The sequence below is a fragment of the Halyomorpha halys genome, unplaced genomic scaffold (assembly GCF_000696795.3).
Source record: "Halyomorpha halys isolate HHAL.00 unplaced genomic scaffold, Hhal_1.1 Scaffold1556.1, whole genome shotgun sequence".
NCBI classification, from domain to species: domain Eukaryota; kingdom Metazoa; phylum Arthropoda; class Insecta; order Hemiptera; family Pentatomidae; genus Halyomorpha; species Halyomorpha halys.
In genome coordinates, this window is record NW_027105186.1 from 330,884 (window position 1) to 347,759 (window position 16,876).

The following is a 16,876-nucleotide window of genomic DNA, read 5'->3' on the forward strand; positions in this document are numbered from 1 at the left end:
ATTTGATTTTTTTAATAATTATTATTTAATTTTTTACTTTATTTTCATTTTAGTACTTGTGTTAATTAAATTATTAATTGTATCACTTGAGATCAATTCATATTGTGCTTAACCAGCTTAAAAATTGTATAGTTACATTAACACATTATATTAATGGTTCCTCATACTTGCTACTACTGCTTACCTCACCTTTCCATATTTATCTCACCTTCTATTTACCTTTTGACACCTACCTCTTTACCGTATTTATATATATTTATTTAAAATTAGTTCTAACGAGTATCTTTCTACAATTTGTTACTCTAGTTCTGTATTTAGAATCCTATCACACCTGGGATCTGTTTCATAATGAAAGCTAATAGTATTAGTTCAAAATACAAGTATCGATCAAACGTGTTAATTACATTAATACTTATTTTTTTTCATAATAGGGAGGACTGACTATTAGTGACATTACAGGAGTTAAAAAGTACTAAAGTACAAGTTATATTGTACAAGTCTGTGTAACTATATTAAGTTAAATCGACAAGACTAATAGTATTAGTTTGTGCTTTATTATGAAACAGGGCCCTGGCTGTATCTATTAGTTACTAGTTTCTAGACCTCCTATACGTATTCTTTCTTAAATTATTATTTTTTGTACATATTGTTGTATTTTCTCTGTATATTTACTTTAATGTTTTTGTCAATTCTTGCAATGTTTGTATCTTGTTTTTTCATTTAGCCCTGACGAAGCCCTGCAAAGTAGGCCGAAACGTTGGTTAACAATAAATAGTTTTCTTTTATTATCTTGATAAATTTATTGACCGCCACCTGGACTATCTTACTGCAATAGATTACTTTTAATTTTATATAACCCTAAACTATCTAGTGATGGAATATAAAATAGGTATAACTCAGAATATTAAACTGATCTACTGCTTATAAAACAATAAATGTATTTCGGCTATTTACCACCCTTTCTAAAATTATATTATTATATTATATAAATTATATATATAAATTATAATAAATATGAATAGGAATTCATCTAATTGTATTTTTGATGAACACCAAAATTAATTGTTTAATTGTTTTCGATTCATTCCAAACAGACATGAAGACTTTTATTCCGGATTTTTTTTTGCCAAAGATTAATTTGGAACCTTGTTTTGCTCATATGAAAACATGAACCAAACCACTTTCTATAATGTCCCACCCAGTTCCAAAGGTTCGGAAGGCAGGTAAACAGTACCTGCTTTTGTTCTCTTTATGACGTAAGGGAATGCCATGAAGTAAAGACGTGTTCCTTGTTAGTCTTGTTGCCCCTCTTCGTCCTGGCTAGGTTTTTTGAATAGGCAAAGAAAAGCAGGGAATTCCAACTACTTTGTGAAATACTGTCAGGGTTTACAAATGGCAGACAGCTACTGGAAAAAGAAAATTATTTTTTTCGAAGTCATAAAAAAAGACTGAAAGATAGAAAATGGCCTTTTCAAATTTCAAATGTTTTTGAAATAGATTTTTTGAATGTCTGTTCACGGTCGACATAAGCCTGGAACTGGAGTGAGAATGGTAACCACCTCATCCCCTTATAAGAAAAGAAAGAAGATTTATTATAACCTTTATTTATCGTGATGTTATTTAGTTTATCGATGACTTATATCACAGTAAAGTTAAGTACTAAATTTAGGGAAAATAAAACATAAATTTCTCTCTTTTAGAAAAATAACAAATTTCAATAATTTTTTTGACTAAATAGATTTTGGAGTATTCAAAATATTTTTTTATATTTGAATTATACTTTTATTGCCAAGAATATTAAGTGATCTTTTATTTATTAATCATACAAGAACGATATTGTTTTTAAGTTAGAAATTGGCGTTTTTAAAATTTTTTTTTAGAAAGGCCTAAAAAATAAAATTTCTCGGACACTTAAGTCATTTAAAGTATGCCAATGGCAGTATTTTAAAAGTTTTTCAAATGATAATATCAAATACAAATATAAATAAAAAAAATTCAATGGCCTGAACATTTTCAAACTTTTTTTTATTTTTAACTGTTTTTTTTTATCTTTAACTATTGCTTCTGTAGTTTCATGATACGGTTTCAATAATAAGATAGGTGTTATAAACATTTAGAAAAAATTTCATTTTCTAACCAGTTTTTTTGTTTTTTGAAGTAGTTTCCGTGTGGTTACCGTCAATTAAGAATTTAAGCGATAACTACAGGGAATCTGAACTCATATTTAATTTTTATTAACTTCAATATTTAGAATATTTTATTTTTATTAAACAAAGCAAAATATCTTTTAGGAAAACAAAATCAAATTATTTCCTTGTATCAGTGAAAATTATTTATTATATATTTTTTGAGCCCTATGATCCTTTTAAAGTTTTCTAGTGTTATTATTATTAATATACTGCGTAAATATGTTATAGGTAAACTCTGTTAATAAATAAAGTGAAGATAATGCAACAGATATAGTTTATAACCTTATATTTCAATATCAAGGATGATAAAAGATTTTTGTTATTATGAGTTCAAAGCTCTCTTACAACCTTAAACAATTACTGTAAAAAGCTATCGTCTCTACTTTTACGTACGGATTAGCATGCCGTAGTATTTCCTAACTGTTATTTTTCTCAGGACGTCAGCCCGATTTCCAAACCCGGTATTCAATAATTCACCATCTAAGGAGCGAAATCCAGTCCAAAGTGCCAAAAGAAACGCTGCATTGTACGGCCCTCGCTGAAACAATGAGTCCGTTTTCGGACATTACCGATAACCAATTGTATTGTCACAGCTGTTTAATGTCGACACCAGCAGAAATCAGTGTGGACTGAAACTGCAGACATGGAGAAAATTGCGAAATAGTGAATTGTAAGCAAGCAATCCACCAGCCGCTGCGGATCATATTTTCTTCTTTACCAGGAATTGAGGATGTTTCTGGCACATCAGAATCGTTTGTTGGCGAGGAGTCAGGTGAAACAACGGATATTCGTGGGAAATTTATTTAACAATTTAAAGAGAAAGAAATCAACAATACTTTCTAGGTCTCTGTTTATCTTGGATAACAAAACATGTAAGACAATGGGAAATGGGATAGTGGCTTGCAAAATCCTTTCTGAAAAATAATTTAATCAATATTTATAAATTTTTTTTTGTGCTGTTTAAGTTCTATAAGGATATCTTGAATTGTCCAGTTAGCGTCCACTCAACTACGATATAGATCCTAATAAATAATTCAAATTTAATCCAAATTATTATAAAATAAACCCATTCTTTACTCTGTTAGCAGTTTATTAGGACTCAGTGGAGTCCTAGTCCTAGTCACCGGCAAAAGGTGAAAGAAGTGGAGGATTCCTGAGGGATAGAATAATTTAAAGAATTCGAAATTTCAAAAGACTAAAGATATTTCTGTCTATGTTGAACAAGTCCAGATAACGAATCACTAATGACGAAATTCTTCATCTGAACTAGTCCTTTGTTTCTCCTGAAGGACAGCACAGTCCCTAACGTCGGCAAACATAAGAAAATTACTTCATGATTTGTTTCTAACAGTTCTCAGCACCATAATCAATTCCTTCAATTAAAATTTTCACAAACAATAATCCATGATTTATACCATATCCAATTTTCAATACAGTCTCCGTCCAAAACTCAAGATTTTTGAAGGAATTTGAAATTTGATGACCTTATAATAGCATTTAGGGTTGGTTCAATAAATGCTTCCCTTATTTTTTGGCATACTAATAAAAATTGTTAGGTAAAATCTTGAAGGATTGTTTCCCCTTCTCGATATAAAACTTCTGCATTGGCTAGTTTGAACTGACTATCAGAATATTCACTTGCCATCCGAGATTACGGATACTTAATGTGTTCAGGTAATCAGGAACACATGTTGCCTTATGTGGCCGGCCATTAACTTGCATCAGCAATGATTCAGCACCAATCTTAAGCATGTCAGGCACTGCTATATGATCTTGTAAAACCATCTTCACAAACCTTGAAACATTCAAGGAACCCCCTTGCATTGGTACAACACTGTACGTGGCTTCAAAGAAATGCCATCCAAGAAAATGATTAACTCCCTTCCTACCGCAACAGTTTCTGAAATGCAGTACTGATTAAACTGTTCTGCAGTTCTTCTTCATTTTTTTGTGGTCACCTGGACTGTAAAGAACTGCGGTTTCTTCAGTGAGTAACACATTTATCCACTCCTCAGTGCACGATAGGTGCTTTTCGAAAATCTTTACTACTGCCTACGTTTCAGAAGAAGGCAGGTTTCACTTTATCAGTCTTCTGATGGCTGATTCTGAAATTAACCCCCGAAAACCAGCAACTAAGTTTCTAATACTAAATACTATTAATAAACATGTTAAGTTGCATTTCTTTGATGATAAAATTTTAATAAAATTGCATTTAACAAGATTCATGAGTTTTAGTTCTGAATTTTGTTGGCTTGAATGAATTCCGGTTTCTGTGCGATTTTTAATGCCTCGGGAGAAAAATGAAAAACAAAGGAACCAGCTATGTAATACAGAGGTTTTCCTTCTTCCTAAAAGGAAAATATTCCTAATGAATTATCGTACATTAAACAACTCTTTATCGCACGAATAACGACGGAAGGTAGAATTTGATATGCGGACGAAAAAAGCGTGCATGTGCTTTTACTGAAAAGGTGGTTGAAATCAATCAAGTAAAACATTTACACCTTAAGTTGGTAATAAATAGAAACAGCGATAGTATCACTGGTTCCCGTGTATTTCATAAAAGTAATCCTATTTCTAAAAAGATTATTATTATTTATTTTAATTTTATTTTCATCTGTTATAGTATAAAGACTATATAGAGGGCGTTGGCCTAGTAAATAAAATAACAAGAAATATATTAGTACAAAGAAAAAAAAATTAAAAATAGAAAAATCTTATCATACAAAAGAGAAAAGAATACTAGCTAAGATATAACTTCCTAAAAAAAATACAACTTCATGTAAATTTCAAACATACAAAGCTTATAAAATAATACTACTTAAAATATAACTAACTGAAAATGTAATCTATAAACATTACTTTGAGTGGAAATTAAGTAACTTGTAATTGATATATTTTAAAAGAGAAAAAAAAAAATCTTGATGAATCAAAAGTAAACCGAAAAATTTAGAAAAATACTGAATTATTAAATTTTGGTAACCTGGCTCCGAAAAATCGAATAAATTAACGAATTGCTGCCCCACATTCCCATATAACATTTAAATAAATAGGAAAGGACGAAAATATAGAAATTTTAGATCTCTGGATTCTGGAGAAAAATCTACATAAATACAGTGTTCTATTTTATGTAGTAAAGCTTGATGAAAATATATAATAAAACATTTAATTAAAAAAAAAAAATTATAAGTAAAATCGGTAAACATTTCCCGCCTTGAGATAGTCCGATTCCCCAATATTATACAACTAAGTTATACAGTTATGTTTCATAATATAACTAAATATTACATAAACAAGGTTGTTACAAATTAGAATCTAATACTGTTAGTCACGTAACGCCTTCTAACATTACTCACAGAAAGAAATTACAGGAAGAACGGTACATGTATGATGGGCGCGCTGAATTTTCATGACATTTCAAATTTGATTTTCCACCGCTCTGGTTATTGTACCAACATAATTATCTGTAAGTGCCAGAGTGCGGTGCTCAACCTCAAAGGCCCCCGTAGGATATTACATACATATTTCAGATATTTCACAGGCATCCATCCGAGTATAATTTTTCAAGTGCTATTTAAATTGAGTCTTCACATTGCTATATGACCTTCTACACTCCATACTAAGCTTGGGAATGGCATCTGTTAATGGTCCGAAATTATATATAATAATTTTCCAGTTTTTCAACTCTGTACTAAATAAATGTAATAAAAAAAAGAAGAGAAATACCTTTAAAAAAAATGTATTTAATTAAAAAATTGAACCTATCTATTTATTAATTTATTTTCAAGGAAAACTCAGAAAACTTGTTACTTCATTTATTTTTATATTTTGAATAACGTTCCCAGTCTATTTTCATTTAGGTCTTTTATCATCCTCATTTTAAGGGATTTGTTATAAAATATTAATAATAATAATAATAATTATCTTTATTTATTATGGGATTGATCCCTTTAGAATAACATACAGGCGTCAGAATTAGGCTTTAGGGCCTTAGATTGAAATACAAAATAAGATTTTTTAGTATTTATTTTTTAGTAGATTCTCCATATACTTGTCAATTACTTGTATATTGGACTGTAGAAGTCCAAATAACAAAAATTATTGTTACTTGCTTTTTATAATTTTTAAGACCACCAGTTCTGTAATTTACCAAGATGAAGATGAAATACTTTTCAGTATAATCAGTATTTTCATGTTTTTATCTATAATTCCTGTTTATATATGTATTAAACAAGATATAACTAAGTTTCTGTAAAGTTATTGAGATGGGTTTTGGGGAGTCATATGGAAAAATTATCAGTTTTGACATAGTGTATATTTTATGCATAGATTGTGTCTTTGAAGGGTTGATAAGAGTGCGCTGTGTTGGTGTGAACCCAAAATATCAGGACAGAGTCGCTTGAGAATAAGATGTTTCCCCCTGAAGCATTCGGTTTTCAACTCTACTTCTGGACATATGTGATGCTTTTCTTAGTGACAAATATAATCCGATTTGTGACGAATCCAAGGAAGGAAATTAAGCGAAAAAAAAAATGAAAGGCGCGCTAGAGGGGGGAGCGTTTTTTCGACCGGGACTCTACGTGGCGGCGGGTTGTGTAGTGATGGGCCTGATACTCCGTAAAATCGGCGGATATGTCGGTACAGAAGACTTTGGTAAAAAGCCTTCCATCCGGTACACACAGCACTTATTGGCTTAGACACACTTTTCGCTCGTTGCCTCGCTTCCTCCTCTTCTTGCTCCCGCTTTTTCTTTCTCCCATCCACCTACCACTGGATACGTATTCGGATGGCTGACTGTGTGCCGCTGGACTATGTTCAGACCTTGTCCTTACTATACGGATAAATATAGTAAGCCTTTGCAAACTTTTCACTTAAATCAGCATATTGAATTATACTGAATTAATAAGCATACTTGTAATTTAGTTCTTCGCTTTTGGGCTAAAAATATTAGTATTCATTTATAAATACACATGTAACTTATTAACACATGTACCTCACTGTAATTTAAAAAATAAAAATAAAACCGTATCCACATCATCCCTGAAATATGACAAGGGTCTTCTGAATCAGTAGGCGCCATGAAGGTAATTGGCCTATTGAGGTATGGTAAACCACAAAAGGTTCTTCATAGCCTCAACTTCTATTTTCTAACTTGCGCCGCAACCTCTTTACCTGTTATACTTATGGACCTGAGTATGCCATGGAACTTGTACCAGCACTTCCGGCCACTATGTCTAGATGTATGCCATGGTTCAGTGATTTTAGTTGCATTTATTCCAAAATTACATATCAAAATTTGTTTGATTTGAAATTTTGTGCAGTATGAAAATTATTTCTTGTTATTAAATCTTTTTTTTCTGATAGGTCTAATTAGACGACCGTCGATCTAATTAGATGACCGAACCTCATTTAAGTAAAGTTGTACATAATATTGTCAAATGATGATCAGTACTGAATACAAATAAAAATGTGATTCTTAATATTTATGCACCTATTCATTAATTTTCTGGGTTAATTAATATTCTAATTAGCATTAGAATATTTTAATTATAAATAATAGCATTTTTTAGATTTATTTTCAATTTCATACCTATACTTTTGTATAACTTTAAGTCATCCTGGTTTTGTTAATATTTTTCATATATTTATCTTATTGCCACTACAGTTTTGTAAAAAATAAATATTTTTCTTTTTAGAAAAAAGTTTTAATTTTTGATTCCAGTTTTGCTGGCTAGAACTGGTGCAAAAACATATGTTAATTTAGTTTACAAAAATAATTATCATAATTTTTTATAAGTAGCTATGAGAGTGGCTTAGCAACCTATAACATCCGTTGAAAATAAAAACTAACTAGGATCACTATACTAAAAAAGCTTAATTTTTTTAGGTAAAGTGCCTAGTGACTATTGCAGTAATTCTAAATTTTAAAAAAATACAGCGGCCCCTGAACGATAGATATGATAAAACTAACCAACTTTTTTTTTCTCTCTTTATTAATTTCTGGATATTTAATTCTGAGGTACCAGAACCTAAATCTTCTCGATTCCCTAATCATTTAGGGTATATGCGCATTATAATGTACAATTCAAGAAGTACCAATTTTTTCAAATTAAAAATTAAAAATAACTTCTAAGTTTCTTCACAGCACCCTCCAGAATAAAACTGGGACAAATCCAAAAGACATATTTTCGATAGAAGGAACATTAAACACTAGTTAAATTTAACATGGAAGCCAAGTTGTTTTCTATATGATATTTAAATAAAATTTATATCCTAAATTTATAAATAAATAAGGTTTATGCTTGTTGTTTTCCATAATTACTGTTGTATTATATGCGGTTACAGAAATATTTTTATTATCAATATAAATTATTTTTCAAAATACAGCAATATTTCAGTTTTATCATTACTGCTTATCAAATTATGAGTAAAACATTTTTATTTATTTAAAACAGAGGCTATGAGTTATAGATGATCGAGCACAATCTGATTACAACGTTGTGCAACATTTTGATAGTTAATAATTCTTCTTAAAAGTACATTCATTTATTTAAAAATATGAACAATTTTAGAGAAAAAAAAATTAGAATTATACATTCCAGCAATTTATTTCTTCGAATCCTTGTGAATCAGGTTAAAAGATTTTCCGATTTTATTTAATATAATATCCAATTTTGGGAATGCAGTGAATGAAAGTAAAATATTATATTTCCAATATTTATTCGAGGGAAAATTGTTAGAATTAATAAATTATCTTATGAAATTACAAGTCATAACAATTTTTTATTAAACAATAAAGTAAAAAAAAAACAGGGATACTGTATGGAAAAACTCAAACATGTTTTTAATTAATTGTTAATTCTAATTTTATTTCTAAGTTCATATTTATCCGATTTTAAAAACATATTAAAAGGAGTTCATTTATTTCACCATTAGTTAAATAATTTTAATAGTTTTATTTTGATCGATTTAAAAATTAATACCAGTTGTTAAAATGTGTAAGAATAAATTTATACAATTAAATGGAAATGCCAGTAACATACCGGGCTCATCCCCAGACATTTTCAGTAGACACAAAAAGTGAATTTCTCTTAAACTATTCGAGCAGATATTTTTTTCTAAAATTATTGAACGTAGTGTATGTTAATAAATGGGAATATCTGTCTGCATAAAAAACAAAGCAAACAGAACGAATAATTCCATTTTAAAGAAATGAACTCTTTTCTAAATTCCAAAATTATCAACATTTCTTATGTTTCACAAAATCAATTCGCTGAAGGTTGAAGAGATTTAAACCAGAATATTAACAAAGAATACGAATTAATGTTTAGAATTTTTAACCATTTAAAATTTGAGCGTTGGCACAGTATTTTCTAATTTACACAAGACCATTTTCTTGAGCTTATGCATTTCCAAAAATAAACAATTCAATCAAAAAATACATTTTTAAAATAGGTTTAGTATAAGTAGTGTAATGTAGTTATTATTTTTAATAGCCTTATATCTTAGGCTAAATTAGTGAAAAATAAAATTGAAATTTTTGTATTTAATGCTATAGTAATTTTTTTTTAAATTTAAAATATTTGTCATAATCATTAAATGATGAAACATATATGTATTTAATTTTGGAACAACAATACTTTAATACCGTTTTCAGTTAAGTGGCTATTCCATACTACCTAGTCTTCAAGAATTGATTATCTGTTCAACAACTGAACTTAAAAAATAGAAAAGCAACAATTCAAAAGACGAGTTTGTTTTACTTATGTGACTAATTTTAGAAAGAAAGTCATATAAATATACTAAAATTAATTGTAATCGTTTTTATCTGTATATGATACCTATCTCATTATTTTAAACAATTTGTGAAACTAAATGATAGCAGAAAAAATTCTACAGCTAAGACTAGAAAAAGGGGGAAATATGTTATTATCAAGACCATCAACCAAATATCTATAACTATTAGTTTAATTGGAAAAAAATTTAAATTATTCGCTGGATAAATGAATAATGAAACGGAACCAAGAATATGGTTTTATCTCTTTCACAGGAACTATAAGAGATAAACGCATATTCTGTAACTTTTTCACAGGAACTGTAAAAGTTACATAAAAAGTATACTTTTATCCCTTAAATAATACAATATATGTTAAAATGATTTAATTATAAAATATATTGATTATTATTAGGATCATAATTATGGAATAGCTCATAATGAATTTAGTTAAGCTTTATTTATAAACTTATGAAACACAATTTGTAAAGAAACTACAGACGCATAAATTAAATAATTAAATTATAGACACCTAGATCTAAAAATGGCAGTATTAAAATAAATAAATATAACGAACGGTAGTTATACAATAAAAATTACAAAACAGATGGACCCGTATATGAGCGGCGCCATCTATACCAAGTTTACAAATTAATCAACAGAACACCTGTATTATGACAAGTGTAGCGATCGATTTAAGAAGAGTCATATTATAAATTAATTACAGCAATCAGACAGCCAATGAGTTATTAATTAAACACTTGATTTGCGGCTTCGATAACAGATGTGGCACCCGGCTAGGCCGCGCGGGGCACAAGGCATGATCTGTTTGTTTTTTATCCTGCACTTAACAACTTAATTTTGTCGTAATAAATTGTGAATTAATTAAAAAGAGGTATATGTATTAAAAAAATCAATTATTTAAAAAAATAATTTGTAATATTTCGATTTTACAGTATTAATAATATACGGTTACATAGAATTTTGTTTACACAAAAATGAATATCACTCATTTAATATACTTTTTTTGGATTAAATATTTTATTTGATAAATTATATTACTCATCTGCCTTAAGGGCTGCTTAATAAAAAGAGTTATATAATATTTGTAATAAGTTTTAATACTATTTTTTTTATTATTATAAATCCTGCTTATATATTATATTAAATTAAAATGTCTTTGTGGAAAAATACGGAGGTTTGTGAACAGTTTTGTATGTTGTTTAAAATAATTTAAGTATTTTGCAGTCAAACTTATAAATTAATTAATTTAAGCTTAAACTTAAAGTTTAGAAGGGATCTTGAGCACTTATTGCCTTAGTTGTAAAGAAACTATAGCCCCGTAAAAAATGCTTGAATTATAAATATAAATGGCATTTAAAAAATATTAATATAATTTTATTGTAATACTAAAATAATAAATTCATATAGGTACACTTATATTTCCAGTAGGATGGAATAAATTAGTATTTAAGTAAATAACTTGCAATATTGTATTATAAACAAAAAAAAATATATTCTTAGTTTTTAAAGAATTTTGTCATTGGAAATTGCGGCATTAATATGAATTATTGTTCAGCCTAAAAAATATGGTAATCTAATTAATATAAATTATAAATAAATGTGATTTATACGGCTTTACTGATGATTTAGCGGGACTAACCATAGTTATTGAAACTTGGTTTAACTGGAAGTATTTTTAAAAGCTTTTCAAATGAACTCATAATTTATTAGACGCTTTTACCTTCGGATGTTATTCATAATTAATGTTAGTAATATTATTAAAATAACTATACAAAGATTAACTGAATGATCTAATTATAAATAATTAAAATTGTATTTCCAAAATTACTAATAATTACTTTTCAAATAATTTAAAAAACAACCAAGTGTTGTGATTTTTAATATTTTTTATTTTTCAACTTAATTGAATTTTAACCTTATAAACAAATTAAAGTTTTAATATTAAGTAAACAATTTAATTTAGGTATTGAATATTTTAAAAACTGATATAAACTATTTTTAATAATGTTTAATTATATAATAACAGCTACGATTTATTATAGTTTGCTTTTCAATGGTAATTGTCTTTCCAATTTTTTAAGAAACAATCAGAGATAATTATAGCCAGATTCTCAAATATTTTGAATACAACCATATTTTTAAAAATTTTTAATATATTTTTTTTACTGCTAAATTGAATTTTAACAAAAAAATATATATAATTCTAAGAGTAATAAATTAACTATTAAATTTCCTGCATGAAACAACTAGCCCTTTTCACATTATTTTTTCTAATAAAAAAAAAAAAAAATTTATTACAGTTCTTACAGGTTTCGGGTTTCAGATTTGGTTGAAAGGTTTATCCGAATATTCTTAATATATAACTCTGGAGGAAACTTCTTGATGATTTTTGTGGTTTGAGGATTTTAAACTATTAAAACTATTGTAAAAGTTATTCCATAAATTTCTAAAGATTATATACATTGTTGAAATGACAATAATTAAATAAAAAATCATATTTTTGACGTTGATTATCAAATTCATCAGTTAAAGGATTAATAAACTAGCTAATAATTACTTTATTTTTTGAGATGAAAATTTTATTATTTTATAACATTTAAATACGATAGGAAAACCCATAAACTAAAAAAAACAAAAACATAAGGCCTTTATTTTATATTCGGGATAAAAAATTACTAATATTCGCCTGAAGGTTTGTATTGTACTAGTGTATTCTTCATATTACTGTAATAGATTATTTATAAACTATTTAGTTTGATAAAGTTACAATTTATCTCAGAACTATTAATTTATTATAGTTATATACAAATAATGAGCCACATGATGTAAATTTTTTGGTGAAGTTGATTCGAATAATTATACAATTCTTATTTAATTTTTCATGTTGTTTAAATTCCATTATATTATAGGGAAATGTGTAGAAACTATTGTGTTAAACAAAATAACACAAAAAATAATCTTATAAAGAAACAAGGGAACATTTTACACAAAACTTTGATTGCAAATCTTTACAAATCTTGCTCTAACCCATTATATAAACCAACAATGAATAAACTATCAGATTAAAAGTTGAATTATTTAGTGTAATATTATTTTAACTTTTAAAGTAAGTAATTAAAAATCATTTAAAATCCTAATGTTATTATAATTAATAAATCATATATAATGATCAACAGCTTAAAGAATATATTTTTTAAGCTGTTGATCATTATATATGATAATAAATCATATATAATGAAGATAAATATTGTATCATAAATATCATTGGCATGTAAAGGACATTCATTAAAAATTAGTTTATTGTATTGGGGGAAAAGGGCATTTTGAAGGGAAGGTATTTTCTAAAAAACTAATTGAAATTAAAATATATAATATATTGTTTCCTGATCATAGGGTGGAGTATCCGTCAGAATTAATCTCCTAGTATTTAAATTTCAGCAAAGCTGGTCAAAAAATTAGCGATAAAACGATTGAAAGACAATTAGTGATAATAATTAAGAATATAATAATAACACATCTTACTCATTATAATATTTATTAAATGGCAAATTGATTTATATTATTTTTAAGGTGTTAAAAATAACGACAAGATAAGGAAGAATTTTGGTACCAGAGAGACCTCCCGTGCCGTGTGTGGGCGGCGGGTGGCTTCTGAAGAAGGGTACTCTTCCAAGCGTATCTTGGTCCTTTTTCTTCCTCCAAGAGGAAGTCTTAAGAAGTTTATGTTGGTGATCCTTTGTGCGAAAGGACCTTTTCCAAAAAAATAGATAAAATTCGTTTCGATCCGGTGGAAAATTTCGTTATGATGTGTGTGGTTAAGAGCGTTTCAAAAGAACAATTCATGTATAGGCTATAATTTTCATAGATGTTGACTTTTTGTCGAAAAAATTAAGAAAAATGAAAAATATATATTTATTAACCAAAATTTTATTAATAATAAGGTTTTCAGTTATTTCGCATTTTATAATATAGACATTTCTTATATAGATAATAAATGATTAGTAAAATTATCACATACCCTAGGGAGTAAGATGCAATAACATTTATTAGTTATTCTTACTTTTTTTAATACCTAATAAAATATATATATTTGAGTTCTTGGTATAAACTTTTTGGCAACAGCGTAGGCCAGAGCCGTTTACTTAAAGAAATTTGAAAGATAGGTTAAATAGTTAGGTAGGGCAATATGGTTAAAAATATATTTCTACTGAATTCGACAAATTTTTTAAAGTGCTTAAAATTATTTCAAATTTTTTTAAATAAAAAAAATGTCACTTTAAATTAATTATTTATACATCTTTTATATGGTAAATAAATATTTTTAATTTTAAGTTACTTATTAAAGAAAATACAATCCAGTGGAAAATTGTACAATACGACGGCGTTATGGGATGAAATATTTAGAAAATAATGCTAATTTTAAAATATTAATTAATAGTTTTTTTGCATTATTATGTTAACATATACTACTGATAAGGATGACTATATCGCTTTATGTCATATAAAGGATATATATTACATCAAATTTTATTCTGTGTCATAAAATATTCAATTGATAATACATTAAAAAAAATATATTTTATCATCTTATAAGATTATTACTCATTAAATAAAAATAGTTAAAACGATGAAAATACCTCAACGAAAATTATTCTTTACGTTTGTGAATATTTTTCGATTTCTTTTCTTTTCTTAAACACAAAATGAATGTTAGCATGTTTTTGATTAAAATTAATATACAACAGAAATGAGATTATAGGGTATCTTCAAGGACGAATTCAAATAATAGATGCAGACTCCTAAGGTGGAATAAAAAAACAAAAAAAAACGTTCATCAAAATATATACTTCAAAATCTTGCCAAATTAAAAAAAAATTGTCAATTTGTTTTTTAAAACATGAACAATATTGGTAGAATAAAAAAAGAATTTCAAAGTAAAGTGAATACTTCTTGTAATATCAATGAGCATGTCTTTTCTAAAACCATCATTTTTTTTTTTAATGGTAGAAAAAAATGATCGAAATGAGTTTCAGGTGACAGTATTAAATTACTTTTTTTTCTTTTTACTTTTTTCTTCCATTTTCTTGGGACGGGGATGAGGGTTGCGGTTAAAGATGTGCAAGTATTCAAGCCCGGAATAGGAAAATTTTTCTGTCTGCCCGAGTGTGACAATAATAACTTTAAAAACATCCAAACCACCGCATCACAAAACCGCGTCTTCAGCGTCTGTTCTTACCGTACTTCCGATGGAAAAAGAATGTGCATTTCCCGCAAAGCGTACCTCCTAGTTAGTGCGGTTCTTCAGGCGGAAGAAGATTCTTCGGGAGTACAAGATGTGGTCACTTTTCCATTCTGATCAAACGAAATATGGAAGAGCAACTTCGTATAATCATAATAAAAAACCAGAAAATGGTGGTTACGCAAAATTGGTAAGTTATTGTAAGAAACAGAAATTTACTGAAGAACTTATTAAAAAAATAATACAGAGAATAAAATTGTATATATCTAGATCATCACCGGAAATCATTTCATTATTATGCCATGTACATACTTTAACCAATTTAATATGTCATTGATACAAATTAGAATTATTTAAAATTGACAGTTTTTGATACTAAGATGTATCGCAGTAAAATAGTTTTATCCAAAAACTCAAAGATCCCTATTATAAAAATAATTTTAAAAGTTAAATAGTTTAATCGGCTAGCTCAGAACTTGTTCAAAACATTTTATTGATTATTAATACAAACTTAAACATTTTTGTAAGTTTGTATGAACGAAATACACTATTGCGGAAGCATGTTGAAGTCTGGACCATGTGTGTACCTTGTGTGAAGACTTTAACGCATACAGAAAGGAATGCTTTTATCCAGTTTCCCTCCACTTCCTCATCGAAAATCTGAGCCGATTTGCAGAATTTTGCTTTCAATCTTGTTTCTAACTTAGACCCCTTAATTTTTACGGCCTTTTTGTATTATTTTATTACAAATTATCTACGCCTATTAATATAATTGTCAATATTAAAAAAAAACTACAAGTTTCCAGTTGAGTCACATTTTGATAAAGTAATTCCTACTGTAATTATTATGAATATAATTTGAAATTATATTAAAAATCTGTACTTTCATACACTGATATATTATTTTAAGGGAAGAAATAATAAGTTTAGAGATTATTTTATAATGTTAAAGTTAAAATCTCGTGTTCAACTAATCATGATTATTGTGTCTAAGTCTCTACGCTTGAATATATACGCTGATTTTTTAAAAATTTTACTTCAGACATGATGATAAGGAATTGATATACGAGAAGATCAGTGATAACACGGTTCTGCTACAGTGATAACCCGCAACGCAGTCACCACCCTTACTTATAGAAATAAGTTGATCTCAAATTTTTATATGCATCATACGAATATAACAAAGGGAATACAAATATTTGACAAAAAAAAAAATGCTACTTACTATGAGGTAGTTTCTAGAGAACCATTCCTATGGCTGGATCACTCACTCGAAGAAAATAATAAAAATCAAAAGAAATCACGAATTTGGCAGCAAACACTGTATGTTACAATTAAAATTTACGCTAATCAAAAATCGGAACAAATCATTGGGATGGAACTATTAGATATATGTGATTAATACGCTGAATCCCTGAGATGTTGACCGCCTGGAGCCGCCACAACAACTGGAGGGAGGTGCCGCTAGCGGAGGGGTGGAGGGGGTAGGCCGGCCCCTCCCCTCCACTTTTTTCCCCACCCTCCCCTCCTCCTAATGAACCCCCTCATTAGGAGTGGGGGTGGGGTGGTGGAGAAAAAAAACTGACGTCATAGTCCCCTCATCTCTTTAGCATGCAAATGAATTTGCACTGGCGCTTGGTTTTAGGAAAT

The 16,876-nt window shown here is 28.1% G+C and overlaps 1 protein-coding gene across 6 annotated transcripts in view; it reads right to left on the reverse strand.

Moving 5' to 3' along the window:
• Window positions 1-16,683, reverse strand: part of LOC106690027 (protein jim lovell) — a 104,764-nt gene extending 88,081 nt beyond the window's left edge. For 3 of the 6 annotated variants that reach the window (XM_014435282.2, XM_014435280.2, XM_024361857.2), the window contains exon 1: window positions 16,452-16,683. The gene's annotated coding sequence lies outside the window, so the exon portion shown is untranslated. The remainder of the gene's footprint in view (window positions 1-16,451) is intronic. The other 3 variants (XM_024361859.2, XM_014435281.2, XM_014435283.2) reach the window with 1 other exon arrangement.
• Window positions 16,684-16,876: the final 193 nt, after the last annotated feature.